Genomic DNA, 14,855 nt, shown 5'->3' with positions numbered 1-14,855 from the left:
AGAAGTAAATGCATAAATCAATTAATAAATTAACGTTACCTTGGAATCTAGCCTAGAAAACAGGAAAGTTCATGTTGCCACCCTTGCACCTTCACAGCTTCCATTGACACATAGTAGGTGTCAATTCAAAGCTAGGAATAAACCAAGAAATCTCTAGTTCTGAAAAGTGTGCAGACCGCCCCTGAAGGTATTTACTTAAAGGTAGCAGTGCTGAGAAGTCCTCAGTAACTGAGGCAAATGAAGGAGGTCCAAAAATATACTGCTCCTTAAACAGGTTGATTTTTTTTAACCATGTGTGATTTATGCAGAGAATCTATAAAACAATCCAGTTCATCAAAAGTCTAATTTACATACATTTAAAGGACATTGTAGAAAATACTTAACTGAATACATCACAATTCAGGGAGTGAATGTTGACTGAAGATTTTTATGAGGAGGTTAAATATGTATACTAAATTTGTTGGGGGAAAAAGGAAGAGAAAAGGAACACGGAACACGCGGAGCAAGACGTCTGAGAGAGAGAGAGAGAGAGAGAGAGAGAGAGAGAGAGAATGCAGGAAAAGAGACAAAAGAGGAAGTCCTTTTAAAAAAATGCTTTATATCTTAAAGTCTTGTGAAATAAAGGACTCTGTGTTCCTTTTCTCCCCTACTTTGTTATAATTGAATAATTGTGTTGTTTACTGACCATCAACTTGAAATGTGTTAAATGATTACAGATCTATAAGCACCTAGTTATCACATCTCACCAAATTCTAGCTTAGGGACTTTTAAGGAGAGTACAAAATTATCTCTCTTGGAGATTTTAACTTGTAAAAATCAAACTAAATTCCAAGTCAAGATTGTATTCTCCTTTACTGACATACAAGGCAAAATCTCAATTGAAAATTCATAGACATTTAAAGAATTTTGAAGAACATCTAATGTTTAGTGGTAATTTTCTAAATGTTTAATTCCAGGTTATTATCTGATATATAAAAACTGTTTTATTACACTCTTTATTTTTCTTCACAATGGCATGAAAGCTGGCCCTTGATGAATAGAATGGTTTTATAATTTCTAATTCTACTATGCACAACAAATGAAGATACTTGAGCTTCTTTTCACCATTTAGTTTTCAAATAAATTGAACATTACATGATAACGTTGCAAAATTAAATCAGGAATTATTAATTTCTGCTTGTAAGCACATTTCAACCTATAAATAGCTTATGTGGAAACAATAATTTCAAATAAACTTTCTGCTATTTTTTAATGTGCACAGTGAATTATTACTTTACACAGGCAGATTGTCCAAATAAATTACCACAGTTGAAGGACAGCATGTATGAGATGATGAGGTCCCTGAGAGACAGCTAATTCAAGGCCTAGAGGGTAAATCTGCACATGTGATTCTAACCAGTATATTCTCTAAATAGTGGCCATTGTTAAATCGTGAATTAAGGAAGGAATTAAGTACAATGTTTGCCATTCAACATCTCAGCTTTGTTTGTCTTTCTGATTTAAGTGAAATGCAATCAAAACTGATCCTGGTTTTACTGAATCTTTCCACCTGCACCCAAGTCTTCTAAATTGGAAATAACCACTTGGAAGTGTGTCCTTTATTTGCACAACATCTTGACACAACATTTGAAATATATATTTAGAAAACTCAAAGGCCCTCAACACCATCACTTCAAAAGAGTTGTTTGAGCCATGAGGTACGACTTCTATTTTAATAACAGTGCTGATGCCCATCACAGAAGAGATAGTTATACTGAAAAAAAATAAGGAAACAAAGACAAAGGTTAATAGTAACCTTGGCAATTGGTCAGCTAGATTAGAGTCTTTAAAAGACATAGAAAATGATGTCTAATATCTGTATTTTGACTTAGAAAAAGGCATATATTTACGTATGCATATGTGTGTGTGTGTGTGTATACACACACATGTGTATATATATATATATATATATATAAATATACACACACATATATACATATATAGCTTTATTGTGTTTTATCCTCTAAATATGTTTCTTTAAGTATGGACATGTAGGTATACTGAACTATATATATATTCTTTTTGAAGTATTTTCTCCATTGAAATATTTTATTGTGTTTTATCCTCTAAATATGTTTCTTTAAGTATGGACATGTAGATATACTAAACTATATGTATATTCTTTTTTGAAGTATTTTCTCCATTGAAATATCTTGATCCATTAATATGTATACAATGTATATAAAATATTTATTATTAAATGCATGGAAAACAACATAAATGTATTCTTTAAAATTTGTGCACACAATAATCAAAGGAGGTGAAAGATATAGGTCAAATTGGAAAATGAAACATCGAGTAAAGAAAATTACACTCATAACTAAGCAATTTATTTAAAAAGCAGAAAAAACCATTAAAGGGCATTTTTGTAAAACCAAACATCCCTTTTCGAGATAATAGAAAATTGTCAATGTCCTTCCTAGCTGTCAACTTCTAAGGCTCAGCTAAAAATATAAAAATTACTCTTTTTTTTACCACGGGGTGGCTCACTTTCTATAACTATGCCTGAGCAGAGATGCCACTATGGTCCCAGAGGGGGGAGACAGTAAAATTCCTATTTGAGAGTTCAGAAAGAAGGAAAGTGATTCTTCCAGAGGAAGCTGAATTCTTGAATAAGAAAACACCTGAGCTTCAGCTAAAACTCCCCCAGTTGTTCTCATCAAAACTGTCTTTACCAAGACAGGATAATTAGAAGAGTTGATTTTAGACTAGAGGTATTTAAAAGCCAGATGGAAACCTGTCTCATAACCATTCTAAGTCCAAGAGCAAACAATTTCACATACTTCTCAAATGCATTAATTCTGTGAGATAGGTATGCAGGGGAAAATAAGAAGTGAGAGAGACTGAAAAAAGTAACCTTGAAATTAAAGTAACTATAACAATAAATCACATTATGTAATTTTGATTGAATTTGGAATTAGTATAGAAAAAAATTAAGGACTAGAGAAATAAATATAAGCCAGCAAAAATGGAAAATTTAATATGAAAAGGAAGTTTACTTTCCTAGGTTTGCAAGATGGATCTTAGCAATCAGCCTCTTCCCAAAACTGCATTTTAGTAGAGAGAATATAATAGGGCAGTAGCCACAGAAGCTCATAACACCATCCAATGTAATTCTATAAAAAAAGCCTTACCATCTGGATCCTGATTCTCCTCAATATTGAAACCGTATTTTCTTCTCTTCATTCTAATTTACAGCTATCACTCATTGCAGCCCTGAAGGGTGCAAGCAATATGCCATTGTTAAAACTAGAGTATAATCCAAAGCAATTTGGGAAAAATCAGCCTGTGAGTATAATTACATGGTTTTCTCCATATTCAGCACCTGTTTGCATTCCACAGAAGTTTATAGGCTTTTCTTGTGACTTTTTTTTTGGTCAATATTAGTGTATAAAGTAAACCATTCATATGCAGAAATGTCTGTCAGCTGCACCATCCATCCTACTCCATTGATTGTTGAGAAGTGAAATATATATGGCCTAATAGCACTGAACATCATTGATAACCCACTTCTTTGACTTAATCCATAACATTCACCCATTGTTTTTATTTTTTAAATAAATCCCAGAGCACCAATTCATGAAGCTACCCAGGAACCACTATCAGATGAAGGGGTAAAAAGTGTTTAAAAACTAAAAAGGCTGGTGATTAGGAGCCAGAACAATGACAGAGGAATATCAGCTCTAGTTCCAAATAAAATGAAATTGATTGCCTCTTGGCAATGACATCTTAAAATGGTAATCCATAATGTGAAAGTGACTGGCTAACTCTTTAACCTACCTCACAAATCTGCTCACATAAAGAGAAGGTGAGTAAAGGAGTGAAAGAAGAAGAAACTTAGTTCAGCAACTAAATTAACTTACCTTTCGCCTCCACAGAAGGCCTGGGAAAGATTACATATTTGGATATCTGAAGGTTGCTGGTTGAGTTGGACATATTGGCAAGAGAAAACCAGAAAGAAAGTATTCTTTCTCTTTCTGAGAGTCAAGTCAAGTGTTCACCATGCACTCAACATGAAAACAAGAATTATTTCTTTTATCATCCTTGCTGCTTCTGATCTCTTGATTTTATAAAGAGCAATATCAATACCTTGAACTGAGCCATCACCTGCCACAGCATCATGGAGAGAGTAACAGAAGCTGGTTTATGTAGAGTTTGATTATAATCAAAATGTGAAGTAACAAAAAGAAAAGTTGTGCTCTCTTGTTTAGTTTATTTGTTATTGGATAGTGGGTTGTAGAATCTATTTTATCAAATTGCTTTATGAACATCCAGTGTAGAAACTACAACTATTATGAAAATCAAAGGCAATATTAGAAAGTTTTTTAAATATTTGTGATGGAGTGAAAGTCTCTATTAAATACTTCAGAGGGATCATTTTCATTAAACATTAATGACAAGTGAAAAGGGCAACACTCTTTTCTTTCCTGTACTTTCCAAAGAGGTGGTAGAGAGACAGCTTTGCACACAGTCTTTTTGCTTGAGGGGTGGGTCTCTAAACTTATCAGAAGCAAATGTGCTTGGCTGTCTAAGCTTGAAAATTCTTGGCTCTATGTGATGCTTTGACTTTTAAAGGATAAACTAAGATCTATCCAAAATCATATGTCAAGTGCCCCCATCAGATTTAAGGTTACCTACATCAAGATATACCATGGAGGTATAACACCATGCCATAATTTGGAGGCACGTCCTAGAAGAGTAAGGAAAACAAACACTGACCTTTTTTTATAAGTACAGTTCACATATAAATGATGCTTATAAAAAAATTCACAAAAACTATGTCTTCCGGTTAATTTTCAGTTTACCACAAACCCCATTAAAACCTCATTACTGAACTCAATGATAGCTCAGAAGTACCATGAGTCTGACTTATGTATAAGACTTACATATTTTAAATAGTATTTTCTTCATAATAACTTCAACTCAACTGGATAAATGGTGACTATCAGTGTCTTATAAAACTTCTTGTGAAATGATGTCCATAAAACAATTAAAATGAATATTAAGGAATGGGAATATAATATAAGTTGTTCTAATTTCTATCTACTTATATACTTGACATTTTGGCTAAACAAAATTGTACTCAAGGAATGTTAAGAGTGATACCTTATGCAGATTAACATTATTTAAGCAAAGAGACTCAAATCAAAAAGTTATAGTTTTGTTTGGATTTTTATAAATACAGATCTGTTAACTAAGAATCTCTAAATGCAGTCCTAGAATCTAGCTCATTTTGACTGAAGAAATCTTCTCCAGTTAATTATTTCTATGTCAGGTAGTTAGTTTACCCATCTCACCACAACAGACTGAGCTCTATCAACTGAAATTTTCCCTTTTCAAACCCACATCATCCATATATGTATAAGAACTCAAAAAGATGAAAAGACATTTGATTCCTGGCTCTCTCTGACAAATACAGCAATTTGCATGAATATTAAGTTTCTGTGATTCAGCAACTTCCACTCCTGTCTGTATCACTGAATGTTAAATGCTGAAGAAGAGTTTGAATCCATAGCTCCCACTGCTTGGCTTTTATTATAAAAGTCTAAGGTATGTTTTTCTCAGCAGGAGAGGAGAAAGCATTTAAAGGTCTTTAAATTACACATGCAGAGTTGCATAACAATTATCAACTAACTCAAAAGGTTAGAAATGCACTCTTATGCTCAATGTGAAGTTGCCTATGAATCATAAAAAGAGGCTGAGTCTCATTAACTGCAAAATATTTGTAAGTATCGGGGGAGAAAAGAAGAGTGACCATCTGCACTGAAACTTTAATCGGAAAAATCACTACTGAACTATTAAACCCCTACTGTTCTGCTTCCTTTAGTAAAAAAAGACTTTTTCAGTTAAAGTAAATGCTATGCTTGAGAAGGGTTTCCGACACCTAAAACAAGAAATTTCAAGAGCCTGCCTGAAAGTAGCTGGCACGTTAAGAAAGAGAGCGGCTAGGAAGCAGTCTTACCTTCAGCCTGGAGCAACCGCCTCCCCAGGAAGACTGGCTTTTGGAAGAGGGTGCCCTCTTGCCAGGGCTGGGGAAGCAGCTGGGAAGAAGTGGCTGTCTGCCACTAGCCGTGACAGCTGCGTATTACCGTGTCCCTCAGAAACTGGACTCCAGCGCTTCTCCAACAAATCAGGCAGTGGTCGCTGGTACCTCAGCAGAGGAAGCTGGGACTGCAGTTGCTAACGCTGCCACCTTTGAGGGGAATGCGCCGGTGTGTGTGCGTGTGTGTGTGTGCGTGCGCGTGTGTGCGTGCGTGTGTGTGCGCACTAACTGCCGGCTGAGCTGATGTGTTCTGCATACTCAAAATGTTCACGCAGCGAGGAGGCTCCTCCACACAGCCCCGGCCTCCCCGCTGGGGAATCACAGTCCACTGACCTTGCTGCCAGGGAATTTGGTTGAATGGCTCACTCATCAATAGATTCACAATCAATCAAATAAGGAGATTGAATCAGTCTTAGATAGAGACAAGTGCTTCCCCCATGGACACTAAAATTAAAAAGAAAAACATATCTCTATTCAACATTTTATACCTAGAATTGATTTTTTTTCCCTTTAAGCACTGATGTCTTGGGCACAAAGTTTAATTGATGAGCCCGTAAGTTAAAACTTTCAGGCTGTTTTCCTAGGCAGGATAGGATCGTACTTCAAAGCCAATAAAAGAAATATTTTTATTACATAGAGATCTGTCAGATGCATACTTGAACTTATAGCAATCAAATGATGATATCTGAGACTAATAAAGTACTTTCAAAACCAGGGATCCAATGTCATAGCAGAGATATTTGGTACTAGAGGTAAAATCTATCTTCAAATCTAACATCAGTTTCCTTTAGATATTAACCCAATAAAAATTATGAGGAAAATTCTGTGATAAAGTGGCATTTTCATAAAAATATGAATCTTTTTACAAGAAGCACTATCATTATTAACTGCATGATCTTGAGCAAGTCATTCAAACATATTGAGCCTTGTCTCATCGGTAAACTGCAGGGATTTCTATGTTGAGCCAGGCATTTAAAGTGCACATGACAGTATTTTGTGAACTATAAAGAGTTAACTATAAGTTATAAATTTTTAAAAATTGCCATAAAGAATGTTCAAGGATCTATGAGACATAAAACTTTCAGTGTCTATACCCTAAATGATGTTAGAAAGTTTTCGTGCTGAACTTTCTGTTTTGTTTTGGTTTTTTTGTGTTGGAGTCTCACTCTGTTACCCAGACTGGAGTGCAGTGGCCGCTCCCGGCCACCGCAGCCTCGACCTGCTGGGCTCCAGGGATCCCTCCGCCTCAGCTTCCAAGAAGCTGGAACTGCAGGCATGCACTACCACACCCGTCTAATTTTTTGATTTACTGTAGAGATGAGATTTCGCCTGCGCAGGCGGGTCTCGAACCCGCAGGCTCAGGCAATCCACTCACCTCAGTCTCCCAAAGGCGCGGGATTACAGGCTGAGCCACCGAGCCCGGCTTACTTGTAGAACTTTCAGTCAAGACCTGTGATTTCAGAGTCTAGAACTGACTCATTTGAAAAACCAGAGGAGAGCTTGTCATTGAGTATGTACCCACTTTTCACGTCCTAGTACTGCAAAGAACTGAAAAACTAAGCTGAAACTTTCCACAAATTAAGGTCTGCCACTAGCAATATTAGACCAAACTCAAATTGAAAAATACAATGCAGTGGAAAAGAGCAGAAATGATAATCAATATACTGTACATCAGTTTGCGATCTGTCATGGAGTCCCTTGATCCTTGAGCTCCGTCTATAATAATGATGATGATAATGGTAACGGACACTACCACCACTGCAGCGAGCACACAGTGGAAGCCCACATTTATTGAGTGCTTGCTACTAGTCAGGAATTGTTTTAGGCATTCTGAATGTATTAATGTTTTATCCTCAAAATAGTATCATGAAGTAATAATATTATTATCTCTGTTTCCCAGCTGAAAACAGCATGGCACATAGCAGGAAAGTCAATAGCTAACAAGGTTTTCAGGGCTCACTTTTATTAAATCAGAGAATTGTGGAAACTATTTTTTTAACTTTTATTTGGAAATAATTTAAAATGCACAAAAACTGTAAGAGTTTGATGTTTTTCCCCTCCAAATCTCATGTTGAAATGTGACCCCCAGTATTGAAATTGGGGCATCCTGGGAGGTGTTGGAGTCATGGGAGAAGATCCCTTTCCACAGTAATGAATGATTTCTTACTCTATTAGTCAAGACAGAACTGATTGTTAAAAAGAGTCTAGCACCTCCTTCCCTCTCTCTTGCCAATTCTGTCACCTTGTGACATGCCTGTTCTGCCTTCACCTTCCCATGAATAAAAGTTTCCTGAGGCCTAACCAGAAGCAGATACTGGTGCCATGATTCTTGTACAACCTGCAAACCATGAACCAGTTAAGTCTCTTTCCATTATAAATTACCCAGCCTCAGATATTCCTTTACAGGAATACAAAACAGACTAATACATATTTGCATGTCCTTTATTTAGATTTATTATTACCATTTGTTCCATTTGCATTATCATTTGATATGTAATGAGAGAGAGAGGGAGAGGGAGAGATTTGAGCCACTTAAAGGTAATATGCATATAATATGCCCCTTTTACTGATTGTTTTAGTGTATATTTTATGAGTAAAGATACTTTACTATATAACCAAATATTTTTATCTACTACAGTAAATTTAACATTAATATATGTTTAATCTAAATTATTGTCCATTTTTCCAATTTGTGATGTCAACAAATAATAACCTTTATAGTATTTTTCCATGAGGACAGTATCTAGCCTAAAGACAGATATTACATTTACTTGTCAACTATTTGGGGCTTCCTTTATAAGTCTGGTAATTCCACAGCTTTTCTTTTACTTTTAAGATACTTTGGAATAACACTTTCTCTCTTTTTTAATAGAACATTTCTAATTTGTATCATGTTGCTTCATGATTAGATTCAGATTGTGCATTTTCAAATGGAATATTGCCAGTGTTGTATTCTTCTCAGAATACCATATACAAAAGCATACAAGATCGAACTGCTCTCTGTTGATTTTGCAAATTTTGGAAGCCCTTTCGTGTTCTTTTTCTTTTTCTGTATTCTATGATTACTGTTTTTTCTCCTTTTAACTATTAAGCAATCAGTAAAAACACTTTATGGCCATGCAAATATCTTGCATTACATCAAATTTATATTAAGTATCTATTGATAATATGATGATTGTAAAATAATATTTTTCCAACCCTAATACTCTGCACATCCATATCACACTAGATATTTTATTGTTGAACTTCCCTTATCTGATATCTTTTTCTCTCCTCTCTATCTCCACCCCAACACACAATTCCTCCTCTGTTTTTCTCCCTTTTATTAGAAAGGAATATATATTTAAAATGTTAAAATAAGAGTTAACATCAGCTCTACAAAATCTCTTTCAGAAAACAAAAGGGGAAGGAATGCTTCCTAATCCATTTTATGAATTAGAATTATTCTGACATCAAACCAAAGATAGTAAAATATAAAAATAATAAAAATAAGAATAAAAACTACAGATTTATATATTCTACAAACAGAAACACAAAATGCTTAACAAAATATAAGCAAATATAATTTAATAATATATAAAAATAATAATACATTATAACTAAGTGGAGTTTATTCCAGGAATGTAAGCCTGATTTACTATTCAAATACCAAGCGTTAAATCTACCATATTAGCAGGGAAAGAAGAAAAATAGCATGATCACATCAAAATATGATATACAAAATTCATTTTTAAAAAACTCATCACTCATGTATGATAAAAATGTTGTGCAAAGTAGGATTAGTGAGGACCTTTCTCAACTTGGTAAAGCACACCTACACAAAACTTACAATTAACATTATACTTTAATGTGACAGAATGAATTGTTTCCTGCTAAGATCATTATCAAGGCTAAGATTTCAGCTCTCATTACACTTTCTCAACATAGTGCTTGAAGTTCTAACTCACAAAATAAAGGAAGGAAAAAAAAGGCATTACCAATGGAGAAGAAAAAAAATGTTTCTATTTGAAAACTATATAATTGTCTAAATAGAAAATCCCAAGGATCTACAAAGTAAAAAATGTACACCTAATATGTGAGTTCGGCAAAATCTCAGCATGCAATATCAATAAATAAAAATCAATTAATTGTACTTTATACTAGCAATGAACATGTGAGCACTGAAATTTAAAATACCATTTACAACAAAAAGTGTAATATTTGGAATATATCTAGCAAAATACATACAGTACGTATATTGCAAAATGAAAGACGTAAATAAATGAAGTTATACCATATACATTGATTGGAAGCCTCAACATGGTAAACATTGTGAAGATTCCAATTCTTGCCAAAATTATGCACAGGTTTAGCACATTTCTGTAAAAATCTCACAGTGAGTTTTTTGTGAATATATAAAAGATTGCTTCAGATTTTATATGGGAAGGCAAAAGACTTAGAATTATTAAAACAATTTGGCCGGACTCGGTGGCTCAGCCTGTAATCCCAGCGCTTTGGGAGGCCAAGGTGAGTGGATTGCCTGAGCCCACGGGTTCAAGATCCTCCTGAGCAACATGGCAAGACCTCATCTCTACAATACATCAAAAATTAGCCAGGCATGGTAGCGCGTGCCTGTAGTTCCAGCTACTTGGAAGGCTGAGGCGGAAGGATCGCTGGAGACGAGCAGGTCGAGGCTGCGGTGGCTGGGAGCTGCCACTGCACTCCAATCTGAGTGACGGAGTGAGACTCCAACTGAAAAAAACAAAAAAAGAAACAAACAAAAAGAAACAATTTTAAGAAAAAAATGACAGAAGAAGAATCAATCTGCCATATTTTAACTTATATAGTCTCAGTAATCAAGACTGTGGAGTATTGTTTAGGGATAGATATATCAATCTATACTGATTGATAGAATAGAGAACCCAGAAATATACCCACATAAATATGCCCAGCTAATATTTTTACAAGATGATTACGAACTTTATAAATTTGTAAATTACAGTGCCTAAAATAATGCATATATGTTATACCATATAAAGTGCAAGAAAATAATAAAGATTAATTACTTGAAATAAATTTTAAAAAGGTATAAGAAGGTTCTCAATGATTAAGTAATATCACTTATTTGACTTTATAAAATATTAACTCAGTGAAAAACTATGTGTAGATTGGAAAGATTGACATTGTACATATGTTGTTTCCTCTGAAATATATGTATAGGTGTAATGCAATTCCCATTATTTTTCCAAATCTTTGTGTGTGTGTGTATGAAATTACATACATTTATGAAATTTCACATGTATGAAAATTTGAAAGTTCATTTTAAAATTTTATAGAAAGGCAAGGAACCATAAAAGCTCTTGATAAATAACAATATGAGAAGATATGCCCAATCAAACATCTAGTTCTAACCACACATTTAGTTTCAATGCAATTATCACAACGTTAGTGGTTCAAATATAGCATTTAAATCACCACAGAATACAGATTTCAGCATCATACCATTCACTAACAAAGTCTTGGTATACAATACAGGTGGCTCTGGGAAGCAGTGAGGAAAAGATAGTATTTTCAATTGACAGGAAGAGGACACGTGAATACTTGTAAGAAAAAATGAAATTGAATCCCTAACTCACACCACAGATAATAATCAGTTGAATTCTTCTAATGCCTAAATATAAAATATAAAGGTAAATTTTTTAAAAAGATAATAGGACAGAATATCTTCCCAACTTTGGAAACAAAAATAATACTACTAGGGAGAAGTAGATAAAAGAAAGAAAAACCTAGACCATTGCATAGACCATGCTAATGGTATGTGTCCCTGTATGCAATTTTTTTGTCAATAATAGGAAATGCTTGGAGACATTGTATGTTCATATATAAATATACATTTGCATTTTCTTAAAGTATCAGTCCCAAAACATCTATTCAATAAAAAACACTCCAAGATTGAAAAGACAAGACAGAAGAGATGTTAGCCACTTGTATTTAATGCCAAGAGTTTTATGTTACAAAATATAAATATTTGTAAAAAATAAATCAATTAGAAAAATGAACTCAGAAAGTGTCTAGACACTTAAGGAAGTTCCCCTATATTCAATAAGTCATGAAATTGCTCAACTTAAGAATCATTGGGTAAATTAATATCAAACTACAATAAAGCTGAAAGTCAATAGATCAGCAAACATTAAAATATCTCACAGGCCTAACTGTGAAGATGCTGCTGGCCAACGTCTTTTAGAAATATTTAGGGCAGCATCTATTAAACTAAGCATGGGTCGTGGACCACCATTCCACTCCCAGTTCCAAAAATCAACAGAAATGCTCACTTGCAACCTTGCCAGATGACAGGGTGGGGACACTCATAGGAGAGCAACTTGTGATAGCCATACAGTAAAAACACACAAATAGCACCAACTGGTTGGATAAATAAATTGCAGCTCATTCACACTGCTGAAGAGCAACTCTCAATGGAGACAAATTATACACTTCTTTAGGCACCCATGCAGAGGCAGAGTGCAGGCTGTCTGATCCTTGTCCTCTCTGGCTCCTGAGTGAACCTACAGGATGATAAAAGTACATACCCCTCAGTAATTCTGTATGCCCTTCTACATACCCACACATTGAGGGGAAGAAGGAGGATCTGTTCAAAGAGATCTTGAGGTGAGATGAGCCCTGTGAATTCAGGGAACAATTCTGGTTCTGGCAAGAAGTCCGAGGCATAAGGTTATTTAGTCCAGGCTGAGGCTGACTGGGCACCCTTCATTGGGTTCTCTCGGGTCTGCGCAAGGCTGGAGACTGTGATTTCTGCTACTGTGAAGATTGCCAAGGGACTGGGAGAAGAAAGCTGCAAAATCATGCCCCCACTCCTCTCTCTAATAAAAGACTTGCTGAGTCTGGTGCTATGGGTATTTGCCTTGGGAACTGCGAGTTTCCAGAAATATTTACTGCAGCTGCTGCCCTGGAGTATTTGACCAGAAGTTCTTGAACTATACCTATACTTGTCGCTGCTTTGGGTTGAGTCAAGCTGCCAGGGAATCTGATCCCTGTAGGTGAGGTACTTGTTCTGAAAATATTCATCCAGCTCTTGCTGCGGTTCCCTTTTGTAGACCATGAGTTCCTTCTTCCACTGGAGAGTGTGGGAGTAATGGAAGTGAAAGATGGGGATGACGGAGGCCCCATTAGATACTTAGGTTCTTGCATCCTTGGCCCTACTCTGATTTCATAACATCCTCAAGTTATTTTTGACAAAAGTGAGAAACAAATTTAGTGGAGGCAGATACACTTTTCAAAAACTGGTGCTAGAACAATTGAACATACATGGGGAAAAAGTAATCTTTGACTGACATCTCACGATTTACGTGAAAATTAACTCAAAATGAATGCAGACCTAAGTATAAATTGTAAAACTGCAAAACATAACAAAGCAACAACAAAAGAAAATCTTCAGGATCTAGAACAAGATAAAGTGTTCTCAGACTTGATACCAAAAGTATGAAAGGGAAAGTATGAAAGGAAAATTGAAAAATAGGACTTCATCACTATTTAATTAAAACGTTTGTTCTGTGAAAAATCCTGTTAACAGGATGGAAAGATAAGCTACACAGAAGGAGAAAATATTTCCAATACATATATCTGCTAAAGGTCTAGTATCTAGAATACATAAAGAACTTTTAGAACTGACCAGTAAATAAATAATACCATTAGAAAAAGAGAAAATAACATGAACAGATATTCAAAGATAATATACACAGATACCAAAAAAGCACATTAAATGATATACAAAATTACTAGTCATTTGGGAAAAGCTAATTAAAACCAAAATGATATATCACTCTGCAAGTATCAGAATGGGTAAAATACAATTTGTAAAAAAGTAACACCATCAAATGCTGAGGAGGAATCAGAGAGACTGGGTCACTCATGTTTTACTGGTGGTCATATTAATGTTTCAACCACTTTGGAAAACAGTCTGGCGTTTTCTTTGAAAAAAAAAAATTGCAGCTACCATATGACACAGCAATTGAGCTCCTGAACAGAGAAACAAAGATGAGTTCACACTAAAACAGGTATCTGAATTTTACAAAAGTTTCACTCATAATAGTTAACAATTTGAAACAAAACAGATGTACATGAATAGGCGAGTTAAAAGAACCTTGGCATACCTATATTATGATATATTATTTAGCAATAAAAATGTACAATCTATTGATACATGTCACAGCTTAGATGAATACCTAAAGAATTAGTCATTTAGAGCTTATTCTTGTTCATGGCATGACGAATGGATCTAAGTTCATATTTTTTCCAAATGGTTTCCCAGTTGTCTCAACAGTTACTAAAAATATAGTCTTTTGACAAGATGATCACTCCTGTAATTCTAGTGCCTTGGTTAGGAGGCTGAAGCATAAATATCACTTGAGGCTAGGAGTTTGAAATCAGCCTGGGCAGCATAATAAGACTCAATTTCTTTAAAAAAAAAATTAGCTAGGCATGGTAGCAGGTGGTAGTCTAGTCCCAGGAGCTCAAGGTTATATTACTGTACTCCAGCTCAAGTAACAGAGTAAGACTCTGTCTCCAAATAAATATATCTATATAAATGTGTGTATACACACACACACACACACACACACACACACACACACAAATGTATATATACATTATGTATATATTTATATATACGTGTCTATGTGTTTGTGCATGCATATGTGTGTAATATCTCTGTGAGATACAAAATTTATAATATACTATATTTCTAAATGTAGTTGAATCTATTTCTGAGCCTCTTTTA

Source organism: Carlito syrichta, unplaced genomic scaffold (assembly GCF_000164805.1).
Source record: "Carlito syrichta isolate Samal-C Ts95f unplaced genomic scaffold, Tarsius_syrichta-2.0.1 Scaffold315645, whole genome shotgun sequence".
Taxonomy (NCBI): domain Eukaryota; kingdom Metazoa; phylum Chordata; class Mammalia; order Primates; family Tarsiidae; genus Carlito; species Carlito syrichta.
The sequence above is the reverse complement of the archived record's forward strand: the minus strand, read 5'-3'. Positions refer to the sequence as shown.